A 25,503-nucleotide genomic window follows, 5' to 3' on the forward strand; every position below is an offset into this window, starting at 1 on the left:
AAAGGCTTTGCACGTGCAAACGTGCGTGTAAAGCATTGTGCGAGTGAACAGTTTCCACCGTTCGCGGGTTAAGTTTTATTGCGCGAACGGCGAACCACTACTATCCCTACTGCTAAAGTTAAAAGCAGAAGTCTTAGCTTGCAAGAAAAATGCGTTATGTAGTATTGGTTCCTGCAGTGAGTATTTGCATGAGAGAGAGCGAAGGGCTAACTGATTTTACCCCTTGAGACTACCGTTACCCGACAAGAGATTGAAACACGTTCCCTCAGGCAACATTTTGGCGGCTGAGGCTATACTGACACATCTCTAGCCTGCAGGCTAGCAATGCGTTCTGTCACTAGGGAGAGGGGCGGAGGGACAATGTGCGGCACATGACAGAGGGGTTGGGCAGCCGCAAGTTAACAGTTAAAGGAGGCATCAGTTAAATGATGCTACCCCCAGTACTACTTACCCGGGGCTTCCTCCAGCCCCTGGCAGCCGATATTTCCCTCGCCGCAGCTCCGCTGGCCCCCGTACCGCCAGGTCGTCCTCTACTGTGCCTGCTCGAGCGGAGCTGTGGCGAGGGACATAGCGGCTGCCAGGGGCTGGAGGAAGCCCCGGGTAAGTAGTACTGGGGGTAGCATCATTTAATTGATGACTCCTTTAAGAAACATCACTTGCTTACCTGAATTTTTAACTCTTTCAGGCTCAAAAAGAAAAAGGAACACTACCTAGTCATTAGCCTCCCTGGCGGTAAGCCAGACACAGTGTTGGGCTAGCCACCGCAGGGGATCACATGGCCCCGGGAGGATTTTCTTTAATAAAAAGTGTATTATATGGTTAAGCTAGCACTTCGCTAGCTAACTATGCCCCCCAAGTCCCTCCGGTCCCCACCGATCGCCCCCGATCACCGCCGGTATACGTACCCCCCAGCATGGGCGTAGGGCCCGTGGTCGCAGCGGTCGCCTTGGCGACCGGGCCCGGCTCCTGAGGAGGCGGGGGAGGGGCCCGGGGGGCCCATCTCCGTTTGGAGGGCCATGCGACCGTGCGCGCTGGTAGGAGGGAGCCGCAGCCGCGGGGAGGGCAGCCCGACCTCTCCCTCCCTTCCTCTCCCCGGGCCCCCCCCCCCCTCAGATGCAGAGTGCAGCTCACGGAAGCGCTGTAGGCAGAACTCACCTCCCTGCGTTCCACTCGCCGCTGATCTCCTCTCTGGCTGGCTCTGCATAGATGCTGTAGTGTTACACACGCAGCTTCCGGCTAAACAGGAAGCTGCGTGTGTAAGCATCTATGCAGAGCCAGCCAGAGAGGAGATCAGCGGCGATTGGAACCAGGGACGGAGGTGAGTTCTGCCTACAGCGCTTCCGTGAGCCGCTCACTCTGCATCTGAGGGGGGGCCCCCGAGGAGAGGAAGGGAGGGAGAGGTCTGGCTGCCCTCCCCGCGGCTGCGGCCCCCCCCCTCCATTATGGGGACGGGGCACCTACCTACCTGCCCTATCCTGGGGGGCACCTACCTAATCTATCCTGGGGGCAGCTACCTAATCTATCCTGGGGGGCAGCTACCTAATCTAACCTAATCCTGGGGGGCAGCTACCTAATCTAACCCATACTGGGGGGCACCTACCTAATCTATCCTGGGGGGCAGCTACCTAATCTATTCTGGGGGGCAGCTACCTAATCTAACCTATACTGGGGGGTACCTACCTAATCTATCCTGGGGGCAGCTACCTAATCTATCCTGGGGGGCATCTACCTAATCCTGGGGGGCAGCTACCTAATCTATCCTGGGGGGCAGCTACCTAATCTATCCTGGGGGGCACCTACCTATTCTAACCTAATCCTGGGGGGCAGCTACCTAATCTATCCTGGGGGGCAGCTACCTAATCTATCCTGGGGGCAGCTACCTAATCTATCCTGGGGGGCAGCTACCTAATCTAACCTATACTGGGGGGCACCTACCTAATCTAACCTATACTAGGGGGCACCAACCTAATCTAATTTATACTGGGGGCACCTACCTATCTAACCTATACTGGGGGCACTTACTTATCTAACCTGTATTGGGGGCACCTAGCTAGCCTATACAGGTGGCAACTAAACTGGCTACCTATATTGGAGGCACCTACCTAACTAACCTATACTGGGGGCACCTACCTATCTAACCTACGCTGGGGGCAACTATTCTGGCTACCTATATTAGAGGCACCCACCTAGCTAACCTGTACTGGGGGCACCTATCTATCTAACTTATACCGGCGGCGCCTGCCTATTTCACCTATACCGGGGGCAACTATACTGGCTTACCTATGCCTGACTACCTATACTGGGGGTACCTATAGCTGGCTATAGGGATTTTGATATGTGTGTGCATCCGTCGGGTGTTGCCGGGGGAGGGGGCCAGAGGTTTGTAGCTACGCCACTGCCCCCCAGGGATCCCGCGATGGCGCAGCCTCCCAATCAGCTCCAGGCTTCGCTATGGGGAGGATCGGGACTGCCCATGACGTCATGTCCGATCGTCGCCATAGCTACAGTAAGGCTCATTGGAGAAGCTGCGTCTCTCGTGGGATCGCGGACAGGTAAATATTGCCGGCGGCGATCGGGGGGTCAGAGAGGTGCCGGGGGACTTGGGACACATAGTTAGCTAGCCTAGTGCTAGCTAACAAATAGAAAACATTTTTTATTAAAAAAAATTCCTCCTGCGGACGCAGCCACTGCATCTGCGTACCGCCAGGGAGGTTAATATGCTTGGAGCTGTACATCCACATGTTTATTGCATCATGTCACATGTCACCACTGTTACACTTTACCACACTTAAAGGAGTGCTGTAGGGGGGTAGGGGGGGGGAAAGAGTTGAACTTACCCAGGGCTTCTAATGGTCCCCCACAGACGTCCTGCACCCGCGCAGAAACTTACCAAAGCTCCGGTCCCGCCTCTGCTTCACTTCCGTAATTTCTGACTTTGAATTTGGAAAACCACTGTGTCTGCGCGGCCTTCTCCACGCTCCCACTGACGTCACCATGAGTGTATTGCGCAGGCCCAGTACAGTCTGCGCATGCGCAGTACACTCCAGGTGACGTCAGCGGGAGCGAGGAGAAGGGCGCGCAGACACGGTGACAAATTTTTAAAGTGAACCAGCGGCAGGGACCGGAGCATCGACGAGTGGCTGCGCGGGTACAGGACGTCTGCGGGGGACCAATAGAAGCCCCAGGTAAGTTCAACTCTTTTCCCCCGACCCCCTACAGTAGTCCTTTAAATATAACTACACTAACACTAGTGTATATAATAAAAGTTATCATCTCATGTCATTCCAGAGCCAGCCAGAGTTATTGTAAGGTGTGGAGGAAGTGATCACTGCATGGCTGGACTTACTCTCTACAGACAGGAAGCAGACAAGGATCTGCAATATCGTTCACTTGGGTTTACAGAGTACATGTTTCCATATTGCGTCTTTTCTTGGAACGCAGACCCTGCAGGCGCACAATACGCACTTCCTCCGTTTCTGCTGCTTGGAAAGTGCTTTGCTGTTATCTGAATGATCTGCAGTTACTTCCCTCTTATTTGCCTCGTCCTCTGCAGACAATACAGACACGTAACATGGGAATTTCTTGCAGGGGCATTGTGGGTATCAGATATCATATACTCACATGCATGGTAACTGGAACCCTTGTCCTTAATGTGTTAATTTGCTTTTAATTTAATATCATAAAGTGGACCCAAATTAAAAATACAAGATTTCAAAAATAAAATCTATTTTCTAAACTATAATAATAAATAGCAGCCTTTTTTCAGCTGCATGATGACAAATATAAAATATTTTACATTTATTGGAGGAACCCCTCCCCTTCCTTTCATATTGCCGGGACAGAATCCGGCAGACTGGTGGAGTAGGTGGTGTCTGGCAATGGAGGAATTGCTAATGGCTGCCACCTGTATAACCCTAGTTGTGAAAAGAGAAGCATGAAAAGCAAGCACTGAAATGCTCATAGGCTTGAAGGAGTGTTTATTTATCTTTGTATGTGTCAGAGTGGTGCAACTAAATATTTTGAATTAAAAAAAAGTTTGGTTTGGGTCCGCTTTAACCTGAAATCTTTTTTTTCTTTATAAATGCTTATGAATTGTTTAACTTCTTAAAGTGTGTAAGTGAGGAGGGAGGCTGGCTGGTATCTTACTATTTTGGCAGTTAAACTGCTGTTCAGGAAATGCTGTTGTAAACAAAGAAAACCCTGAGAATCCCCCAAGAGGAGATGGACTAGCCCAAAACCTGCCAGTTCTGTGATTTTAACTGCCTACTTTTTTTTTTTTTGCAATAGTGGTCCTTTTAAAGAGACTTTAAGATTTATTTATGTATTTTGCACACAAATTGCTGCTTTAACAATAAGTAGGGAAAGTCAAAACAGTAATTATGCTTTTTAAATTAACTACCCTCCCTAAAGAGGAGCATTAACCCAGGATTAAACTTTATCCCAATCAGTAGCGCATACCCCCTTTCCCATGAGAAATCTTTACCCTCTCTCTAATAGATCATCCGGGGGCTCTGTATGGCTGATATCGTGGTGAAAGCCCTCCCACAGTGTGATGTCATTACCATGGCCCTGACATTTTGCTTTCTGTGAACCTCATTGCATTGTGGGAAATAGCGGCCGACTGCAAGGAAGTAATATCTCCCTCTGTGCATAGAACGCTCAGTAACTGCTGTTCAGGAAATGCTGTTGAAACAAAGAAAACCCTGAGAATCCCCCTAGAGGAGATGGGCTAGCCCAAAACAGTTCTGTGATTTTAACTGCTTACTTTTTTTTTCAATAGTGGTCCTTTTATACGGACTTTAAGATTTATTTATTTATTTCGCACACAAATTGCTGCTTTAACAATAAGTAGGGAAAGTCAAAAGAGTAACGAACATTCCATATAGATCACCTGGCAGAACTAAAGATGTCACATTTCAGAATGTAAATCAGGGAGAGGAAAGGTTAGACAAACACTGACTAAATAATCTATACTGCGCATGAATATTGTAAACAATAAGCAATTTCATGCATTATGTCATTTTTACTACAGTTCAGGGCTGTTTTGTACCACAGGCGATTTGTTGCATTTTTTCAGTCCATTTCCAATCGCCTGTGAAACTGAAAAACACAAGGACATCTGTAAATCGATAGAAATCGAGGGTACCCTTTACCACTGGTACAATCCGATTGCGATGCTATTTTGCCAAACACAAATGGAACTTAGGCAGCGGCATAGCTAAGGAGTTGTGGGCCCCGATGCAAGTTTTACATTGGGGTCCCCCAAGCACTCTATACATAACAATTAGATATGGCGCACCAAAACCTGCCAATGGCAACTACAGTGTCAGACAGCTTGTTAATGATAACTACTAAGCAAAAGTATCTATAGAAGTGATTATTATGAGCACAGGACCAACAAAGAGCTAATACTGTAGTTGAGGGAGGGCCCTTCGGGCCCCTCTGGCCCAAGGGCTCCGATGCGGTGGCTACCTCTGCAACCCCTATTGCTAAGCCCCTGCACTTAGAGGCGTACTCACAGCACACAAGCTGCACACTGACTACTTTACATTGTGTCACAGAGTCATATCTTCAGCGCTGTCCCATAAAAAGACATAATAATATTTTCAAAAAATGTGGGGTGAGGTGAGATACTGCATAGCTCCCAACTGTCCCTCTTTTGGAGGGACAGTCCCTCTTTGGGAGCCCTGTCCCTCTGTCCCTCTTTCCTCCTCATTTGTCCCTCTTTCTATGTAAATATAGATATTTCTCTACTACAAAACTTGTTTGATTGACTCTAAACTTTATTCCCATCCTTTAAATTGATATATTACTAATTTGAAAATGTTAATATGAAGGAGAATGAACCAGGATAGAAAGGACCAGTGTGGTTTGAATAATATAACAACATATTTTTTCTTAAATTTATGGTATGTTTGACTAGGGGTGTGACGGGGGTGTGATCAGGGGTGTGACATGGGCGTGGTTTGAGTGTCCCTCTTTCTTATCTCAAAAAGCTGGGAGGTATGGATACTGTATATTTAGCGAGTCCCCCCCCCCCCCCAAAAAAAAAAAAAACACACACATTTTAAGAAGCCAGAGGGTGCCAAAGCATCAAAGGACAACTGAAGCTAGAGGGATATGGAGGCTGCCATATTTATTTCCTTTGGAGCAGTACCATCGATCCACAAGGCTGGCACCCCCAGATATGTAAAACAATGTTCTTTTATTTAAACATCGTTAAAATGACATAAAATGACATCAAGTCAATGAAAAATGTATAGATAGCCAGCAGTTCCCTCCACTCCCAATGTAGGTACTGTCAGAAATATATTGGGGTGCAGATGCTGTTAAGGATAATACAGTAATATATTTTCATTTTCCCATTTTTATATCTGCTGTGGTATGTCAAAGGTGTAGATATGCAGGCTAGATTCATGGACTGTCAGGGGCGTAGCAATAGGGGTTGCAGAGGTAGCGACCGCATCGGGGCCCTTGGGCCAAAGGGGCCCCGAAGGGCCCTCCCTCAACTACAGTATTAGCTCTCTATTGGTCCTGTGCTCATAATAATAACTTCAATAGATACTTTGAATAGTGGTAATCCTTAACAAACTGTTTCCCATCCTTTTCTTGCACCTCTGACACTGTAGTTGCCCTTGGCAGGTTTTGGTGCGCCGTATCAATTGTTACGTATAGAGTGCTTGGGGGGGGCCCATTGTAAAACTTGCATCGGGGCCCACTGCTCCTTAGCTACGCCACTGTGGACTGTTCATGTATTTGTGTGGGTTGGTCACTAGACCTACATTTGCATCTGAAGAGGACTTCAGTGAATAGAGCTTGGGTAATCAGACAATGTCAGAAGTGAAGTGTTGAAGTCCTTGACACTTGAAAAATTTACACTTCTGTTGAGGAAGTGAAGAACGCTAGACTAAAGGTGGCCATACACTGGTCGATGTGCCATTAGATCGACGAGCTGACAGATCCCTATCTGATCAGAGAGGGATCGTATGGCTGCCTTTACTGCAAACAGATTGTGAATCGATTTCAGCCTGAAACCGATTCACCATCTGCTGAGCTGCTCCTGCCCCCCCCCCGTATACATTACCTGACGCTGGCTCCCGGGCATCTTCTCCGCATTGCACGGCTCTGTTCCGGCTCCATCCCGGCGCTTCCTGTGTTACTCCGTGACCAGGAAGTTCAAATAGAGCGCCCTCTATTTGAACTTCCTGGTCACTGCAGTGACACAGGAAGCGCCGGGATGGATGGAGCCGGAACAGAGCCGTGCAGTGCGGAGAAGACGCCCGGGAGCCAGCGTCAGGTAATGTATACTTGATCGGATCGGCCGCCGCTAGCGACGCGCACTTTACCCGCGGGTGATCGAGGGTAATTTCCCGCACGGCGCGATCGACGGACCAATCCGATTTCGGGAGGAAATCGGATCGGCGGCTGCGTTTACCGCGAACGATTGGCAGCAGATTCGATCCCAGAATCGAATCTGCTGTCGAAACGGCCGGGAATCGAGCCAGTGTATGGCCTGCTTAAGTCAGGAAGAGTCGCTGCACCAAAAGTTGACATGTGTGTTAAACACTATTTCATTGTGAGGAAATTGAATTATTGGTGGAGGTGCAAACTATACCCTGTAAATCACATCTATGGGAAGGGGGTGGAAATCTCTGCAGACTTTAAAAACGGAGACAGGAAAAAGCCTTAATCAAGTTTCCGCCTGGAGTTGAAAGCCTCACTTCACAATCTTTTGATGTATAGACTTTTACCTGGAAATGGAATATGTCTGAGATTTAATTAAAAACTAGTCCCTCCCCTCCCCAAGGAAGTTGCAGCCTCCAGGCGTATCTCACAGTATAAAACAGCAGCTAGGATAACCACAACTTGTAGTTCTTGGAGGTAGCTCACACGGCTAGAACTAACCTGGTTCCTGACCAGAAGTGCGTACTCCCGCAACAATGCCAGATCGATACGCTGGTACGTTTATTTCCCCGTTTATTTTGGTAAGCAAAATCGCTTTGTGTGTATTTTTGTACTTTTATCTTTGTAACTTTTTACTTTGTTTTTTTTAATCTTTTGTATATATTCTGTTCTGCATTGTTCCACTTCCATTTTCCCTGGAATATTAAATTATTATTTAATAAGCTTGACTTCTGCCGTACTAAACTAACACTCATAGCCTAGAAGAGATTGAAGTGTGTATAAGTCCATGCCTAATTGTATGCTTGAGCAACACTACCATATGAAATTGTAATTGCATTGTGTGTGGGGGCGTTTGTCATACGTTGGCCTAAAGCGCGCAGCTGACCCAACGTACGAAAACGCCAGTGCGAGTAGCTCAACAGCTGAGTGGCTAACAGTATCGTTCGGAACGACTGTTAGTGGTTTTGCTTCACTACAGTGTAAGATTGCAACTGTGTGTGTGTGTGGGTGCGTGGCGTTCCCGTATTCGGCCTAAGCGCAAAGCTGACCCGAATACGAAAACGCGGAGTGCGCGCTGAGGACTCGACAGCAGAGTGGAAGTGTCTAGTGAACCGCTAGTGGTGGCAGTGAGAGGTGTTCTGAGGGGTCCCAGCCTTGTTTTAGCTTGACTAAGGCTGCTTCCCCTCTCGATCTGGTCAAACCCGCAGTCGGGAACCGTATACGCAGGCGTGCCGCGGGCCAGTTCCTGACAGGTACAACCCAGTAGGAAGAGGTAGTTCCTTCAGTATAGTTAGCCACAGGGCCCCCAGGATAGTTAGCCAGAAGTAGCCCCCTTACAATAGGTAGATGAAGGGTCCCCAGCGCAGATGGACAAAAGAACCCCCATTGAGATAACACCCTCGTAGCCATAGTATCCTCCATGCAGGTGGGCAGAAGGTTTCCCGGACAGTAGCCTGTCCCAAGGCCGTTTCTTTGGCAGTGCGGGCAGGTTGACTGCCCTGGGCGCAGACTGGCAAATAGAAGAAGGGGGGCGCAGGCAGAAGGACATAACTGCTAGGGAGCTGGTGACGCGCGGTGCAGCCAAATGAAAGAAGAAGATTACCAGTGCGATCACCTTCCTTGACTCCTCCTGGGTTGCTTGTGTCAGATGTCAAGTCATCACCATATCACCACTGCGTGATGACACCTGATGTCCTGTAGCGGTACTGCAGGCTTTCAGTGCGCGGTACCTATGGAGGAGTCAGCTTTCCGGGCTTTCTTAGCCTGGGTGTTCTCTTGGTCCCTGCTTCCTCCTGGATGAGCGGCTGGTCACTAGTAAGTAGGCAGATCTACTAGTGACCTGAGGTTGTGTGACTGTCCCTAAAGAGTAAGGGTTCCCAAGTCCGGGGGAAGGGGGGGCTGACTTGCAGGCACATTTTTTACACCCTCGCCCTGGGTGCTATTTAGCCTAGAAACTGCCCTGGCCTGCTCCCTTAAAGTGGACCCAAACTAAAAATACAAGATTTCAAAAATAAAATCTATTTTCTAAATTATAATAATAAATAGCATCCTTTTTTCAGCTGCATGATGACAAACATAAAATATTTTACATTTATTGGAGAAACCCCTCCCTTCCTTTCATATTGGCGGGACAGAATCCGGCAAACTGGTGGAGTAGATAATGTCCAGCAAAGGAGGAATTGCTAATGGCTGCCACCTGTATAACCCTAGTAATGAAAAGAGAAGGGTGAAAAGCATGCACTGAAATGCTCATAGGCTTGAAGGAGTGTTTCTTTATATTTGCATGTGTCAGAGCGGTGAAACTAAATATTTTGAATTAAAAAAATGTTTGGTTTGGGTCCGCTTTAATATAGGTAGCCAGGCCCAGAAGTCCCCCAGAATAGGCAGCCAGAAGGACCCCTGTATGGACAGGCCCCTCAGTATAGGTAGACAAGACAAGACAAATAACATTTATATTGTGCTTTTCTCCTGGCAGACTCAAAGCGGCAGAGCTGCAGCCACTAGGGTGCGCTCTATAGGTAGTAGCAGTGTTAGGGAGTCTTGCCCAAGGTCTCTTCACTGAATAGGTGCTGGCTTACTGACCAGGATAAGCCAAGATTTGAACCTTGGCCTCCTGAGTCAGAGGCAGAGACCTGAACCATTACACTATCCATAAAGAGGGCCCCAAGGATAGGTAGCCAGAAGGACCTCTGTATAGACAGTTCCCTCAGTATAGGTAGCCAGAGGGCCCCAAGTGCAAGTGGTCTGAAGGACGGTCTATCCTGTCCAAGTATACCTGTCTCTATGATTACAGCGTCCTCTAGAGGGTGCCGTATTCACAGAGATGGGTATACCAGGACAGGATAGATCGCCTGTGGAGCTGCCAGGTGAGTTTTTATCCTTCTGCTTAGCTAAGCATCTATTTTTTCCCCACTTCAGGTTCACTTTTAAAGGCCAGATACTGGGGCGCTCTTGATTGGAAAACAGGTGGTTAAAAAGAAATCTCAGGCAAACATGAGCAGTCGGCCAATCAGGTCTCAGAAGTAAAACAATGCAAAGATTCTAATTGGTTGCCCTGTGAAGCGACACCCCTTTTGCTGCACGTTTCTTTGTACCTGCCCTGATAAATCTGTGTGCAGTGATTATCACACACTGTGAGACTTGGCAGAAGTGCCACACCCGACTCCCCACCCCCCTCCCCAGCGAACTCTGCCAAAATCTCACTGCTGAAAAACCACGGGCACCGCTGCCAGCGCTGGGAATCATTTCCGGACGAGTCTTTCCAAACTTTTCATGCGGATAATCGGAGAACTATGGAGCATTATCCGCCTGTCATAACTGGTTTCTGAAAGGGGGACATTTATATTTGGCCTCCTTTTTAATAAAAGTGTTCACAGGCTATTTATTTCATTTTTTTTAACTCATTACGTTCCGTGTTTGTTTTTCTGGTTTTTAAAAATTATTTTAAAGTGTACCTGAGATGAGGACTTATATATAAAATATACATATCTTGGGCTTCCTCCAGCCCCCTCTAGGCATATCACTCCCACGCTGTCCTCCTCCTCCTCCTCGGTTGCCTGCAACTGGCCCTGGTAAGTCGTCTAGTCGGGGGGCAGTCAGTACAGGAGCATTCCAGCTGAGAGCACTCCACTGTCTCGCTCCCGTCACCGCGCACCTCCGGTAGTATTGCGCAGAACGCAGACAGGGGCGCGTGCGTGGCCAGGCCGTGCATGCACAGGTTGCCCTGGACCGGAGGACTTTCCGGGGCCAATTGTGGACAAAGGAGGAGACTCAGATAAGGGGGAATTAGACAGGCTAAACTCTCTAAATACATACAGGGTGCAGGTCTCTATGTTTTCCTTCTGTGCTGTGCAAGTGTTCAGCTCCACTTTAACCATTTACCGACATCCTATCGTATTAAAACGTCATGCTTACCGCTATTAACGGCAACATGACGTTTTAATACGTCGCGCATTCCCGCCGCTGCTACCGCCGTGTGCGCGCCGCTACCGCCGCCATTACCGTCGGGATCCCGTGCTGGGTGATTGGGGAAGAAGACCGAACGGTCCTCTACCCAATCGCAGTGCCTGGAGAGAATGGACGTGACCGCGAACAGCGGCTACGTCCATTCACATAAACAGGAAATGTAACAGTTTAATAAAGTGTAGTAAAAAAAAAAGTGAACACGTCCTATGAGTGTTCACTAGCGCCATCTTGTGGCCAAAAAGTATATTACACCTACAAAATACATACATTTTCAAGTACATACACTTCATTAATAAAATTACACTTCCAACCCTCCCCCCCAAAAAAAACACTTGTAAAAAAAAAAAATCAGCTTAAAAAAAATAAATAAATAGTTGCCTTAGGGACTCAGCTTTTTTTATTCTATATTTTATGGGGGAAAATTTATTTTAATTTATTACATAGGGGCTTGTAATTATGGCCAGAACAAACAGAAAAATAACCACTTATATTTCAAAATAATATACTGTCGCCATACATTGTGATAGGGACATAATTTAAACGGTTTAATTATCGGGACCTCTGGGCAAATAAAACGTGTTTGTTTTATGCAAAGGAGAATGTTTAATTTTAAAACTATAATGGCTGAACACTGAGAAATGATGATTTTTTTTCTTTTTTTTCTGTTTTTCTCATTAAAAAGCATCTTAGCAAAATGTACTATCCACAGAAAGCCTAATTGGTGGCGAAAAAACGAGGTATAGATCATTTTCTTGTGATAAGTAGTAATAAAGTTATTAGGGAATAAAAGGGAGGAGCGCTGACAACTGAAAATTGCTCTGGTCCGTTAGGATAAAAACCCTTGGGGGTGAACTGGTTAACAGCTGACGCATCTCTGGGCCGCCACTCCCCTTCGATCTAGTTCTCGTTGTTACCGTCTCACCTGTGAGTGCAGTCACCGCTGTCACTGGTTCTCGTTCCAGTCCTCTTCCTGGGCACTCATACTGTAGTAGTTTTACAGCACCTAACTTGAAGTTGTCACATGTGCAATTTTAACTACTTCCCTACCAGCAGTCTCTCACAGGGTGACGTTAAAGTCGCATGTTAAAACTCCATTTAATGCAGAATAACGCACTGCAATGAAAAATCAATGCCCCGTTCACAGTGCACAGGTTGCGTTAGTGTCTAACGCTGCACGTTAAGTGAAAGTGCTGCATGCTGTGCGTTATACACTTTATTAGCTGCATTGGACTGTTTGCACATGCTCAATAATGACTTGGAGACATACTTTTCATTGCCTGTATTTTCTACTGTATATGCTGTATGCGGTGGTAATGCTACGTTGTGACTTTTTGGGTGCGTTGCATTGTAAGTTTGCGGTGCGACTTTAACGTCGCATCAAACCGCAACATCCCACTGTGAAAGAAGCCTAAGGACCAGAGTCTACTGGCATGGTAAAACAACGCTTACCAATGAATCGCCGCAATCATCCGCCAGTTGCCCTGGTCATGCCGTTCTATACCAGCCACAGGTCGCTCTCTCTGCCGTCCCTATGGCTGCAGAGCACAGTCTGCTGGTCAGGAGCCGCTTTCATTGACTACTGATGCTGTCAATCAATGTAAGCCAAAGGGATTGAATGAAATCTGCCCCTGACCGGCTCACACAGCTCTGCCGTCATATAGATAGCAGGGCGAGTGATCTGCGGCGGGGAGACAGCGGCACGATTGGCAAAACAGCCTGGCGACGAGTGTTGAAATCTACGTCCTGTCAGATCTGCGCAGCTACATGCAGGATGTAGATTTCAACTGCTTCAGTCTGGAACCGGTTAAAGACCACATAAAGGTAATTTCTACTTTACTTTTAAGTGCCACTATAAGCTGGTTAGAGCCTTTTACAGATAGTTTTTATTGCCATCCACACCCCCTTGACTTAGAAATCACCTTACTTTACCTGCCGACAGACTTTCTTTTTTTCTGGAGATGGGAGAGTTAGAATCACTATCCTTCAAAAGCTGCACAATCTCTCTGTTGGGGACACAAAGGGCAATCCCTTCCTAAAATAAACAACCCTGAAATATAAAATGCAGTAATTATGACCATCAAATAATTAGTGCAGCAGTTATTACCCCACATATATGAAATGCAGCAAACATCAACCTACATAAGAAATACAGCAAATATTACCCCATAAAAGAAATACAGAAAATGTTACCTACCACATACGAAATGCAGCAACCATTAACCCACATATCAAATCCAGTAAACATTATCGCACATAAGAAATGCAGCAAATGTATCTCCCACGGGCATGCTGTGTTTTGACATCCAGGGCAAATTGCCAGAGGGATTCGGGGCCCTAGTGACATGCCTTGCTTCTTCTAACTACTTCATGATACCTATACACATCTCTTTGGGAAACAAATCCTCGTAATAATAATATGGCAGGACATAAGACTATGGCAGGGATTAGATATTGATCTCTTCTGAGGAGTCAGTGAGTGACATGACTACGGTATATACACTATAAAGTGCTGCAGAAGATGTCAGTGCTATATAAATACATATTAATAATAATAATAATAATAATATGGTAGGACATTAGACTACGACTATGGTAGGATTAGATTGTGAGCTCCTCTGAGGACAGTCAGCGACATGACTATGTGCTGTAAAGTACTGGAAAAGAAGTACTGTATACATGCATAACAATAATAATAATAATAATATAGTAGGACTATGACTATGGTAGGATTAGATTATGAGCTCCTCTGAGGACAGTCAGTCAGTGACATGACTATTCATTCTGCAAAGACCTGCAGGACATGTCAGTGCTATATAAATGCAAAATAATAATGATATGGTAGGACATTAGACTAGGACTATGGTAGGATTAGATTGTGAGCTCCTCTGAGGACAGTCAGTGACATGATTATGTACTCTATAAGGTGCTGCAGAAGATGTCAGTACTATATAAATACATAATAATAATAATAATAATAATAATAATAATATGGTAGAACATTTAACTATGACTATGGTAGGACTACATTATGAGCTCCTCTGAGGACAGTGGCATGACTATGTACTATGTACAGTGCTGCAGAAAATGTCAGTGCTATATAAATATCTCACTAATATTATAAATGTGAACGTTTGGATGTATGTTACTCAATCACGAAACAATGGCTGAACGGATTTGAATGAAATTTGGCACACACATAGTACATTACCTGGAATAACATATAGGATACTTTTTATCCCCATAACCAAAAAGTGGGGGGAGACAAATACAAATTTCACTAGTAAAATGTAAACTGCATCCTTTCTTACACTGTTAATGGCAGGGTTCTCAAACTTTGCACAGTTGGTCGTTGGGTGACTGGGATTAATATTCGGAAAGGTAGGTGGAGTCTATAAAAGCCAATCAAAATTCACCTATTGATTTTCAAGGGGAATATGTAATTGCTACCATTCTTGCACTGTTAATGGCACAAGCCTCGAAACCTGGTACAGTTGGTCATTGGGTGACTGGGGTTCACATTCAGAAAAGGGGGTGGAGCCACAGCCAATTAGATTTGTTTCATTTCAATGAAATTATTGATACCAAAGACCGCAAAGCTTACAAACTAGGTCATTGAGTAATTGTGTGTTAGGGTTAGAAAAAGTGGTTGCAGCCAACACCAGCATAGCTCCCAGCTGTCCCTCTTTTGGAGGGACAGTCCCTCTTTGGGAGCCCTGTCCCTCTGTCCCTCTTTCCTCCTCATTTGTCCCTCTTTCAGGACTTTGTCCCTCTATGTAAAACTGTGTTTGATTGACTCTAAACTTTATTCCCATCATTTAAATTGATATATTACTAATTTTAAAATGTTAATATGAAGGAAAATGAACCAGGATAGAAAGGACCAGTGTAGTTTGAATTATAAAACAACATATTTTTCTTATGACATCTTTATGGTATGCGTGACTAGGGTTGTGATGGGGCGTGATCAGGGGCGTGGCTTAGGTGTCCCTCTTTCTCATCTCAAAAAGTTGGGTGGTATGAACACCAGCCAAATACCCGGCTAAAACCAGGCCATCAGCTAGTTTAATAGTAATTTGGTAGGACTTTAGACTATGACTATGGTAGGATTAGATTGTGAGCTTTTCTGAGGACAGTCAGTGACATGACTATGTACCCTGTAAGGTACAGCAGAAGATTTCAATGCTATAAAATACAGACTAATAAACCACTATAAATTAAAATATGTTGATAATAGGAAGAATCAGTGCGATATGAGGAATGTGCATTTATTATTATTATTATTATTATTAATAATAGTATGCATAACTGGAGTGGTGTTGGGAGAGCAGCTAGAGTGATATGCTATACAAATTGAAAATTGGGCTTTTAAATATAATAATTTTTACACTGGCAACAGGGGCGTAACTAGAAATCACTGGGCCCCCCTGCGAATATTTGGATGCCCCCCCCCCCCATAGGTGCCAAATAATCGTAATGGGGCAGCGTTTCACTGTAAATTAATTGTAAAGTGGGCAGCATTTTACCAGACAATCGTAATATGGGCCAGAAAATCGTAATGTGGGCAAAGTTCACCAGAAAATCGTAATGTGGGCACCAGTCACCAGAAAATCGTAACGTGAGCACCAGTCACCAGAAAATTGTAGCGTGGACAGCATTCACCAGACAATCGTAATGTGGGCAGCGTTCACCAGAATATCGTAATGTGGGACAGAAAATCGTAATGTGGGCAGCGTTCACCAGAAAATCGTAATGTGGGCAGCGTTCACCAGACAATCGTAACGTGGGCAGCGTTCACCAGAAAATCGTAACGTGGACAGCATTCACCAGACAATCGTAACGTGGGCAGTGTTCACCAGAAAATCGTAATGTGGGCCAGAAAATCGTAATGTGGGCAGCGTTCACCAGAAAATCGTAACGTGGACAGCATTCACCAGACAATCGTAACGTGGGCAGTGTTCACCAGAAAATCGTAATGTGGGCCAGAAAATCGTAATGTGGGCAGAGTTCAACAGAAAATCGCAATGTGGGCAGCAGTCACCAGAAAATCGCAATGTGGGCAGCAGTCACTAGAATATCGTAATGTGGGCAGCAGTCACCAGAAAATCCTAATGTGGGCAGCAGTCAGTCACCAGAATATCATAATGTGGGCAGCAGACACCAGAAAATCCTTATGTGGGCAGCAGTCACCAGAAAATCGCAATGTGGGCAGCAGTCACCAGAAAATCGCAATGTGGGCAGCAGTCACCAGAAAATCGCAATGTGGGCAGCAGACACCAGAAAATCGCAATGTGGGCAGCAGTCACCAGAAAATCCTAATGTGGACAGCAGACACCAGAAAATCGCAATGTGGGCAGCAGACACCTGAAAATCGCAATGTGGGCAGCAGACACCTGAAAATCGTAATGTGGGCAGCAGACACCTGAAAATCGCAATGTGGGCAGCAGACACCTGAAAATCGTAATGTGGGCAGCAGACACCTGAAAATCGCAATGTGGGCAGCAGTGACCAGAAAATCGTAATGTGGGCAGCAGACACCTGAAAATCGCAATGTGGGCAGCAGACACCTGAAAATCGCAATGTGGGCAGCAGACACCAGAAAATCGCAATGTGGGCAGCAGACACCTGAAAATCGTAATGTGGGCAGCAGACACCAGAAAATCATAATATGGGCAGCAGACACCAGAAAATCGCAATGTGGGCAGCAGACACCAGAAAATCATAATGTGGGCAGCAGACACCTTAAAATCATAATGTGGGCAGCAGGCACCTGAAAATCGTAATGTGGGCAGCAGACACCAGAAAATCATAATATGGGCAGCAGACACCTGAAAATCGTAATGTGGGCAGCAGACACCAGAAAATCGCAATGTGGGCAGCAGACACCAGAAAATCGCAATGTGGGCAGCAGTGACCAGAAAATCGTAATGTGGGCAGCAGACACCTGAAAATCGTAATGTGGGCAGCAGACACCAGAAAATCGCAATGTGGGCAGCAGTCACCAGAAAATCGCAATGTGGGCAGCAGACACCTGAAAATCGTAATGTGGGCAGCAGACACCTGAAAATCGTAATGTGGGCAGCAGACACCTGAAAATCGTAATGTGGGCAGCAGACACCTGAAAATCATAATGTGGGCAGCAGGCACCTGAAAATCGTAATGTGGGCAGCAGACACCAGAAAATCATAATATGGGCAGCAGACACCTGAAAATCGTAATGTGGGCAGCAGACACCAGAAAATCGCAATGTGGGCAGCAGACACCAGAAAATCGCAATGTGGGCAGCAGTGACCAGAAAATCGTAATGTGGGCAGCAGACACCTGAAAATCGTAATGTGGGCAGCAGACACCAGAAAATCGCAATGTGGGCAGCAGTCACCAGAAAATCGCAATGTGGGCAGCAGTCACCAGAAAATCGCAATGTGGGCAGCAGGCACCTGAAAATCGTAATGTGGGCAGCAGACACCAGAAAATCATAATGTAGGCAGCAGACACTAGAAAAAAAATGCACCTGTGAAAAAAACCAATTCACTTACCTGACAGAAGTCTTCTCCTCTCCCGACATCTGGCTCGCAGCTCCCCGAGTCCTCCTGCAGCACATCTCCCGCGCTGACAGGCAGAGTGCAGGGCTACGGCAAGATGGCTGCCGAAGCCCTGTACTAGAGACACAAATAGTCTCCAGTGCAGGGCTTCTTCGGCGGCCATCTTGCCGTAGCCCTGCTCTGCCTGCCGGTGTTCCGACGTGATAACCTACACGTCGAATTTGCCTACATCCACTGTCAAACGTATACCAGGAGGATTAGGGTTAGGGTTGGGGGAGGGGAAGGGATAGTAAAAGTCTATGGGATGTAGGTTAGTTCGACGTGTAGGATAAAGTGTTGGAGCACCGGCGGAGAGTATGCAGGCTGCTGGAGCGGGGCAGCGGGGAATGAACTGGCGCAGCGTCTATTAGATGCTGAGGCCAGTTGAGGCCAGTTGAGCACCTTGCTGGGGGGTCCAGAGCAGCGCTCCCCCCACGCACAGTGAGCGGGCCCCAGAGCAGCCCCGGGCCCCCCTGCGGCTGAGGGCGTCGCATCCCCGGTAGGTACGCCGGTCTGGCAATATAAAATTCATTGACATGACAAACAGTAAAAGAACTCGAGTGCTGAGTCATGTCTAGGAGAGTCTGACTGAATAATTAATCTTTGATCCTGTGCTGCTGTGCAGATGTATGGAAAGTGCATGCTGGACTCACCTCCTCCCTGCGGCCTCCTCCGCTCTGTTGCTGCTCATTTACATGGCAAGATCAGTTAAGATGGACAAGTTTCAACAACTTATTAACTTGTAGCAGCGTAAACAAGTGAGAACCACTGCCAATCTCTGACTCCCAGCATGCACTGCTCACATTCCTCCGAGACAGAATAAGCCGTGGCACCCAACCAAGCTGACTGCCAGTCTTGTAAAGGCGTTTAAAATTAAACGTGCCACTTTAAGCTGTAAACCTGCTCAGAGGTCAGCCGATTAAAATCACACCGTTATTGGATATGATGTTTCTAGGAATAGCAGTACAGCATCCTGACAGAGAGTGAAACAATGTGACAAAGAAGAGAGTGTGGTTGTCTAGAGAGATCAGACTAATCGTGAGACATGGTGGTGGGAAGGAGGAAGTACCAAGCATGGACGGGACAGAAGAGCAAGGCTCTACTTCGCAAAACTTTACCTGACATAAACTGACATTTCTGTGTTTGGCAGATTGCTGGAGAGTTAGGTCACATTGCAGTTTCTCCTGTTTCTCATGAACTGACAGTGCTGGTGGTGAAACATCTTCACTCCTGAGTCCCCAGACCCAGTTCTGCTCTGGTGCCTCTCCCATACCCCTCTGCTTCTGTGTTTTGGGAAATCTACTGAATCTATTGATAAGATCTCTGCACTTCTGGGTTCCCAGTTCTGCACACCTACTGCACCATTACCAGTGTCTCCCCCTCCCCCTGCTGACAGCAAGTGAGATCTCAAAAACCTAGGATCCCAATCCCCTGCTGTGCCATTCCCACTCTCTTCTCTTTTCCTGGCTGATTTTTTTTTCCTGGCTTTTTTGTCTTTGAGGCCTGCAATAGTGAGATCTCTGCCCTTTATGCTCCCAGCTTTGCACACCTGCTGCATCTATTGCCAGGGGCTACTGCTCCCACTGCTAGAGCTCGAAGGATAAGTGGTAAGATTTCTGCATTTCAGAGTTCCCAGTTCTCTTACCATTGCCACATTTCTTTTTATCTCCCAGGCATTCCTTGGTGTTGAGACCTCTGCACTGCTGAGTTCTCAGTTCTGCACCTTGATGTACCAGTTACCAGGGCTACCGTTCTCACTGTTAAATTCTTCTGTCTCTCAGGATCTCTGGTGGTCAGATTTCTGCTAGGAAAATGATGTTTGGTAGCAAAATTTTGCAGATCTTTCATGGGTCATGAATATGCTATTATTATATGTGGACGATGAGTGATGCCCGACATATGGACAAATAATACATTCATGACCAACTTTGCCCCTCGAAATGCAGTAGGAATGTTAGCCTGAAGCAGGAGCAGTAGGGGATGCAGAGGTGTGACCGCACCGGGCCTTTGGGCCAGAGGGGCCCTCCCTCAACGGCAGTATTAGCTCTTTATTGGTCCTGTGCTGGTAATAACCATTTCTATAGAAGCTTTGAAAAGTAGTAACCATTAACACACTGCTTCCCATCCCCTTCTTGCACCTCTGACACTGGGGTTGTCCTTGGCAGGTTTTGGTGCGCCGTATCATTTGTTATGTATAGAGTGCTTGGGGGGGGGGGGGAATGTAAAACTCGCACTGGGGCCCACAGGTCCTTAGCTACGCCACTGAGCAGGAGGCAGGACTCAGAATAATGCTTCCCAAGGCTGTGGAAGGAGGTAACTGCGGGCTCTGTGGTTGGGACAGCTGCTTGGCTACAACTTTGTCAGTATGTTTAGATTGTGAGGGGGAGGGGCACACACAGATGTCTCTGGACAGATCTCAGCCTGCAGCTCTGGGTGTCTGTGGAGCTGGCAGAGGCTAGCTAAGGCAAAATGAATAATTCGACACCTGTGACTTATTTGTTTTTACAATATGCATTCAGAAATTATTTAGTCAGTGTTCCTCTCCCTGATTTACATCACTGTCAGGTGTATCACTGCAGAATGTTTGGTTACTGAGAGCTCCAATGCCAGTATAAAAATGCCTGGTGCCCCAGAAGTATACATTCAAAAATGGCACAGGAAAATGTGGGCACGGGGGTGTTCTTTATAAATGAAACCAGCAGGTTAAAGAGATTAAAGGCTGCAGGAGAGATGGTAAGCTGCACTACCTGATCCAGCTCCTCCCCCAGGTAGTATGCTTCTTCTGCTTTTTTTTTTTTTCTTTAAAGGATACCACAACTGACATGTGGTATAATGAGATAGACATGGGTATGTACAGTGCCTAGCACACAAATAACTATGCTATGTTCCTTTTTTTCATTCTCTGCCTGAAAGAGGTAAATATCAGGTATGTAAGTGGCTGACTCAGCCTGACTCAGACAGGAAGTGACTACAGTGTGACCCTCACTGATAAGAAATTCCCCCTTTTTATCTCTTTTTTTGCTCTCAGAAGCCATTTTCTGCTAGGAAAGTGTTTTATAGTTGAAATTTCTTATCAGTGAAGGTCACACTGTAGTCACTTCCTGTCTGAGTCAGGGCTGAGTCAGCCATTTACATACCTGATATTTACCTCTTTCAGGCAGAGAATGAAAAAAAAGGAACACAGCATAGTTATCTGTGTGCTAGGCACTGTACATACCCATGTCTATCTCATTATGCCACATGTCAGTTGTGGTATCCTTTAAGTTTTGCCACCGGCTAAGGTTCTGGTTAAAGATTTGCATTCCAAAAAAAAAAAAAAAAATAGAGGTTTTTAGGTGCAAAAGATGCAAAACAGTTTCATATCCCATTGCCATACTCAGAGTGAAAATAAAACTTATATATATATACTAGCTGGACGCCCGGCGTTGCCCGGGTATGTATTTGGCTGGTGTTGGCTCTACCTAACCATAACACACAATTACTTAATGACCAAGTATGTGAGCTTTGCAGTCTTTGGCATCAGTAATTTTCAATAAAATAAAATTAATCTGATTGGATGCGGCTCCACCCCTTTTCTGAATTTGAACCCCAATCACCCAATGGCCAACTGTACCAGGTACAGGTGATTAACAGTGCAAGAATGGCAGCAATTACATATTCCCCTTAAAATCAATAGGTGGATTTTGATTGGCTTTTATAGGCTCCACCCACTTTTTTGAATATTAATCCCAGTCACCCAGTGACCAACTGTGCAAAGTTTGAGAACCCTACCATTAACAGTGTAAGAATGGCTGCAGTTTACATTTGCACAATGAAATTTGTATTTTTCTCCACCCACTTATTTCCTAACATTGTTCAGGTATGTATCTGGCTGATGTTGGCTCCGCCTACTATTTCTAACCCTAACACACAATTACTCAATTACGAAGTTTGTGAGCTTTGCGGTCTTTGGCATCAATAATTTCCATTGAGATTAAACAAATCTGATTGGCTGTTTGTGGCTCCACCCCTTTGTCTGAATTTGAACCCCAGTCACCCAATGACTGACTGTATCAGGTTTAAGGCTTGTACCATTAACAGTGCAAGAATGGTAGCAATTACATATTCCCCTTGAAAATCAATAGGTGAATTTTGATTGGCTTTTGTAGGCTCCACCCACTTCTCTGAATATTAATCCCAGTCACCCAGTGACCAATTGTGCAAAGTTTGAGAACCCTGCCATTAACAGTGTAAGAAAGGATGCAGTTTACATTTTCCTAGTGAAATTTGTATTTGTCTCCGCCCCCTTTTTGGTTATGGGGATAAAAAGTATCCTATACTTTATTCCAGGTAATGTACTATGTGTGTGCCAAATTTCATTCAAATCCGTTCAGCCTTTTTTGCGTGATCGAGTAACAAACATCCAAACATCCGAACTTTCCCATTTATTATAGTAGGATTCCTTTGTTCTCAATACAAAATGTGCAGGTTCAAATACACTTTCCCTACAGAATTTACGCATATCTTGCAGTATGGTCACAAGCACGCATAGAGACAGCAGGGGGCGCAGGTAAAGTTATACTGCTGGCTCCCTGCTAGGTTATGATACAAGGTCCCCGTACAGAGTGCTGTGTGTGAGCACCGCCATCTTGTGGCCAAACGTTTCACTGCAGAGTAAAATACTTAACCAAGTACATTACATGTATGGAACTAATAGGGCAGGGCAAATAATTACATAACATAATTGTTAAATAAATAAAAAGAACCAAGACTGTACTATATGAAGCCGGTTACATAGTTATTTGGGTTGAAAAAAGACATACGTCCATCATTTTCAACCAGAAAATAAAGTGTAAACACAAAATATGAACGTATGATATCTGGTTCTGCTTACATCTATGACTATGATTGTAATACCTGGAGGATTTTATTGCACTGGAGCAATGTCACAGGAGAGATTAATATGTGCTTTTGTACTGGTCATGTCTAGCAGAACGCATGGAGAAACGTGATTTATTGATGAGTTCATAGATTTGCAAAGCTCTGATTTGCTGTGATCACATCCTGCTTAAAGAGAACCCGAGGTGGGTTTGAAGAATATTATCTGCATACAAAGGCTGGATCTGCCTATACAGCCCAGCCTCTGTTGCTATCCCAAACCCCCCTAAGGTCCCCCTGCACTCTGCAATCCCTCATAAATCATAGCCACGCTGCTGACAAACAGCTTATCAGAGCTGGCTGTGTTTATCTCTATAGTGTCAGTCTGCTGCTCTCCCCGCCTCCTGCAGAACTCCAGTCTCCGCCTGCATCCCTTCCCTCGCTGCTGATTGGAGGGAAGGGATGGGGGCAGGGACCGGAGCTATGCAGGAGGTGGGGGAGCAGCTGAGATTGACACTACAGATGTAAACACAGCCTCACAGCACGGCTGTGATTTATGAGGGATTGCAGAGTGCAGGGGGACCTTAGTGGGGTTTGGGATAGCAACAGAGGCTGGGCAGCCCTGCTGATCCTCTGCCTCCAATACTTTTAGCCATAGTCCCTGAACAAGCATGTTGCAGATCAGGTGTTTCTGATATTATTTGTCAGATCTGACAAGACTAGTTGCATGCTTGTTTCTTGTGTTATTCAGACACCACTGCAGCCAAATAGATCAGCAGGGCTGCTAGGCAACTGGTATTGTTTAAAAGGAAATAAATATGATTCCCGCCATCTTCTTCCCACTTAAGTTGTCCATTTAACTTTTGAGGACTACTGGCGTAAATCCTACGCCGCCCTGGTGGCCACCTAACTCTGATGCGGCGTAGGATTTACGCCACCCTCCATTTCCACTCCCGACGCGATCATGTACACCAGAGAGGGGAGATTAAGCTGTCATATGACAGCTGACAGCTCCCCTCAGTGATCAGGAGACATCACGTAAGGCTTCTGATCACGGATCACTACGATCGCCGGTGGATTGTAGTGATCCCTGTTACTAATGCGGCGGTGGGGGAGTCCTTAAAGAGAATCTGTACTCAAAGTCTTACAATAAAAAGCATACCATTCTATTCATTATGTTCTCCTGGGCCCCTCTGTGCTGTTTCTGCCTCTTCCTGCTGCAATCCTTGCTTGTAATTGCCAGTTTTAGGCAGTGTTTACAAACAAAAGACATGGCTGCTAACCAGAGTGTGATAGGCTGAGAGGAGAGCTTGGAGAGGGTGTGTAAAGCTTCTGCCCATCACAAGCAGTGCTGCACATTCCACACATTCCAGCCTGAGCCCGACAGAGACGACAGAGGAAAGAAGATAAGATTTATTACAGAGACAGTGCAACTAGGAAAGGCTGCAGTATGCCAGAGCACATTAGAACAGGTATAGGAACTTATAGGATAGGAGAAATAAGGCTAAAAATTTTGTTATAGAGTCTCTATAAGGGGGTTAGGCAGCTGATCCCCCAATAGGTTAAGCACATGAACAATCAACAAATCAGAGACTTGCATATCTATCACCTGGCCAAACCGATCACATGCTTCTTCATGACTTCTCCTAGACATGACCAACTCTACTGCTAATTCTTTACCTCTTCATTGGTTTTTGGCATTAATTTTGGCCTGAAGAAGTAGGCTATAGCTCATGAAACGTTTTAGCCTGAAGAATTGGGTATATCTCACGAAACTTGTCGCCATTGTCTAAAGCCATCGAGTGAATAAACGCTCACTTACAATTGCACATACTATTGTCCTAGAGCACAATGTGTCAAACTCCAGGCCTGGAGAGCCAGATCCATGCCAGTGTTTAGCATTGACTGAGAAAGAAAGGAATGTGTTCTACCTGATGGACCATGCCTTTCCTGATTCAGACCCATCGATTCATTTGAGCTGTATCAAAAATGTGTGAGGATCTCGGCCCTCGAAGGATCGGTTTGACATACCTGGCTTAGAGGTAGGCCACCTCTCCACTTTTTCATTAGTTATTAATTTAATTTAAACCTTTCTTGGATGTCTCTTTGGGTGCCCCATGGTAATTCCTTACAACTCATTTTACTCAATGCCGCTGCCAATAACCAGACTAGCAGACAGTGGTAACTCCAGCTTTAAATTTTGGGGGGGCACAAAGTGGGCACAATGGCTGGCTGATGGGGCCCTTTTGAGTGATCAAAATTGATGTTTGTGTGGCAAGCTTTAGATATTTTTTTGCCTAACTCAGGTGATTAAATTAAGGCCAACTAATTCAGCAATGATAGGAGGCAATTGTAAACATCACAATCAGAACTCAAAGGCTTTTGAGCAGAGCAGATTGTCCAAATGATGGTGCTAATATTGAAGGAAAGTTACCCACAGATGTACTTGGCTGGTTTGCTGGCATGCTTTAAACCTTACTTGCCAGCAAACTGTTCCTGGGGAGGCGTTGTGCGTTGCCCATGCTAGCAGAGATTTGGGAATTCACTCACATAATTGGAACAATTCCAAGTTCTGACTCGGAATTTCCACGTTCCAAATTTTTGCCATTGACGTCAAAGCAAAACTGCATTGCATGGTAGCCTGCCGTGAGATCCCCACACCACAGGAAACTGTACTTCATATGTCCCTGTGGCATAG

The 25,503-nt window shown here is 45.9% G+C and overlaps 1 long non-coding RNA gene across 1 annotated transcript in view; it reads right to left on the bottom strand.

Annotated features, from left to right (window-relative positions):
* The window catches only part of LOC137519555 (uncharacterized), a 35,639-nt gene extending 16,961 nt beyond the window's left edge, over positions 1–18,678 (bottom strand). The window contains exons 1-2 of the long non-coding RNA XR_011021009.1: positions 18,602–18,678; positions 13,300–13,417 (exon numbers count right to left, since the gene is read on the bottom strand). This is a non-coding gene — a long non-coding RNA (uncharacterized lncRNA). The remainder of the gene's footprint in view (positions 1–13,299; positions 13,418–18,601) is intronic.
* Between the last annotated feature and the right edge of the window lie 6,825 nt (positions 18,679–25,503).

Source organism: Hyperolius riggenbachi, chromosome 5, assembly GCF_040937935.1.
Source record: "Hyperolius riggenbachi isolate aHypRig1 chromosome 5, aHypRig1.pri, whole genome shotgun sequence".
NCBI classification, from domain to species: domain Eukaryota; kingdom Metazoa; phylum Chordata; class Amphibia; order Anura; family Hyperoliidae; genus Hyperolius; species Hyperolius riggenbachi.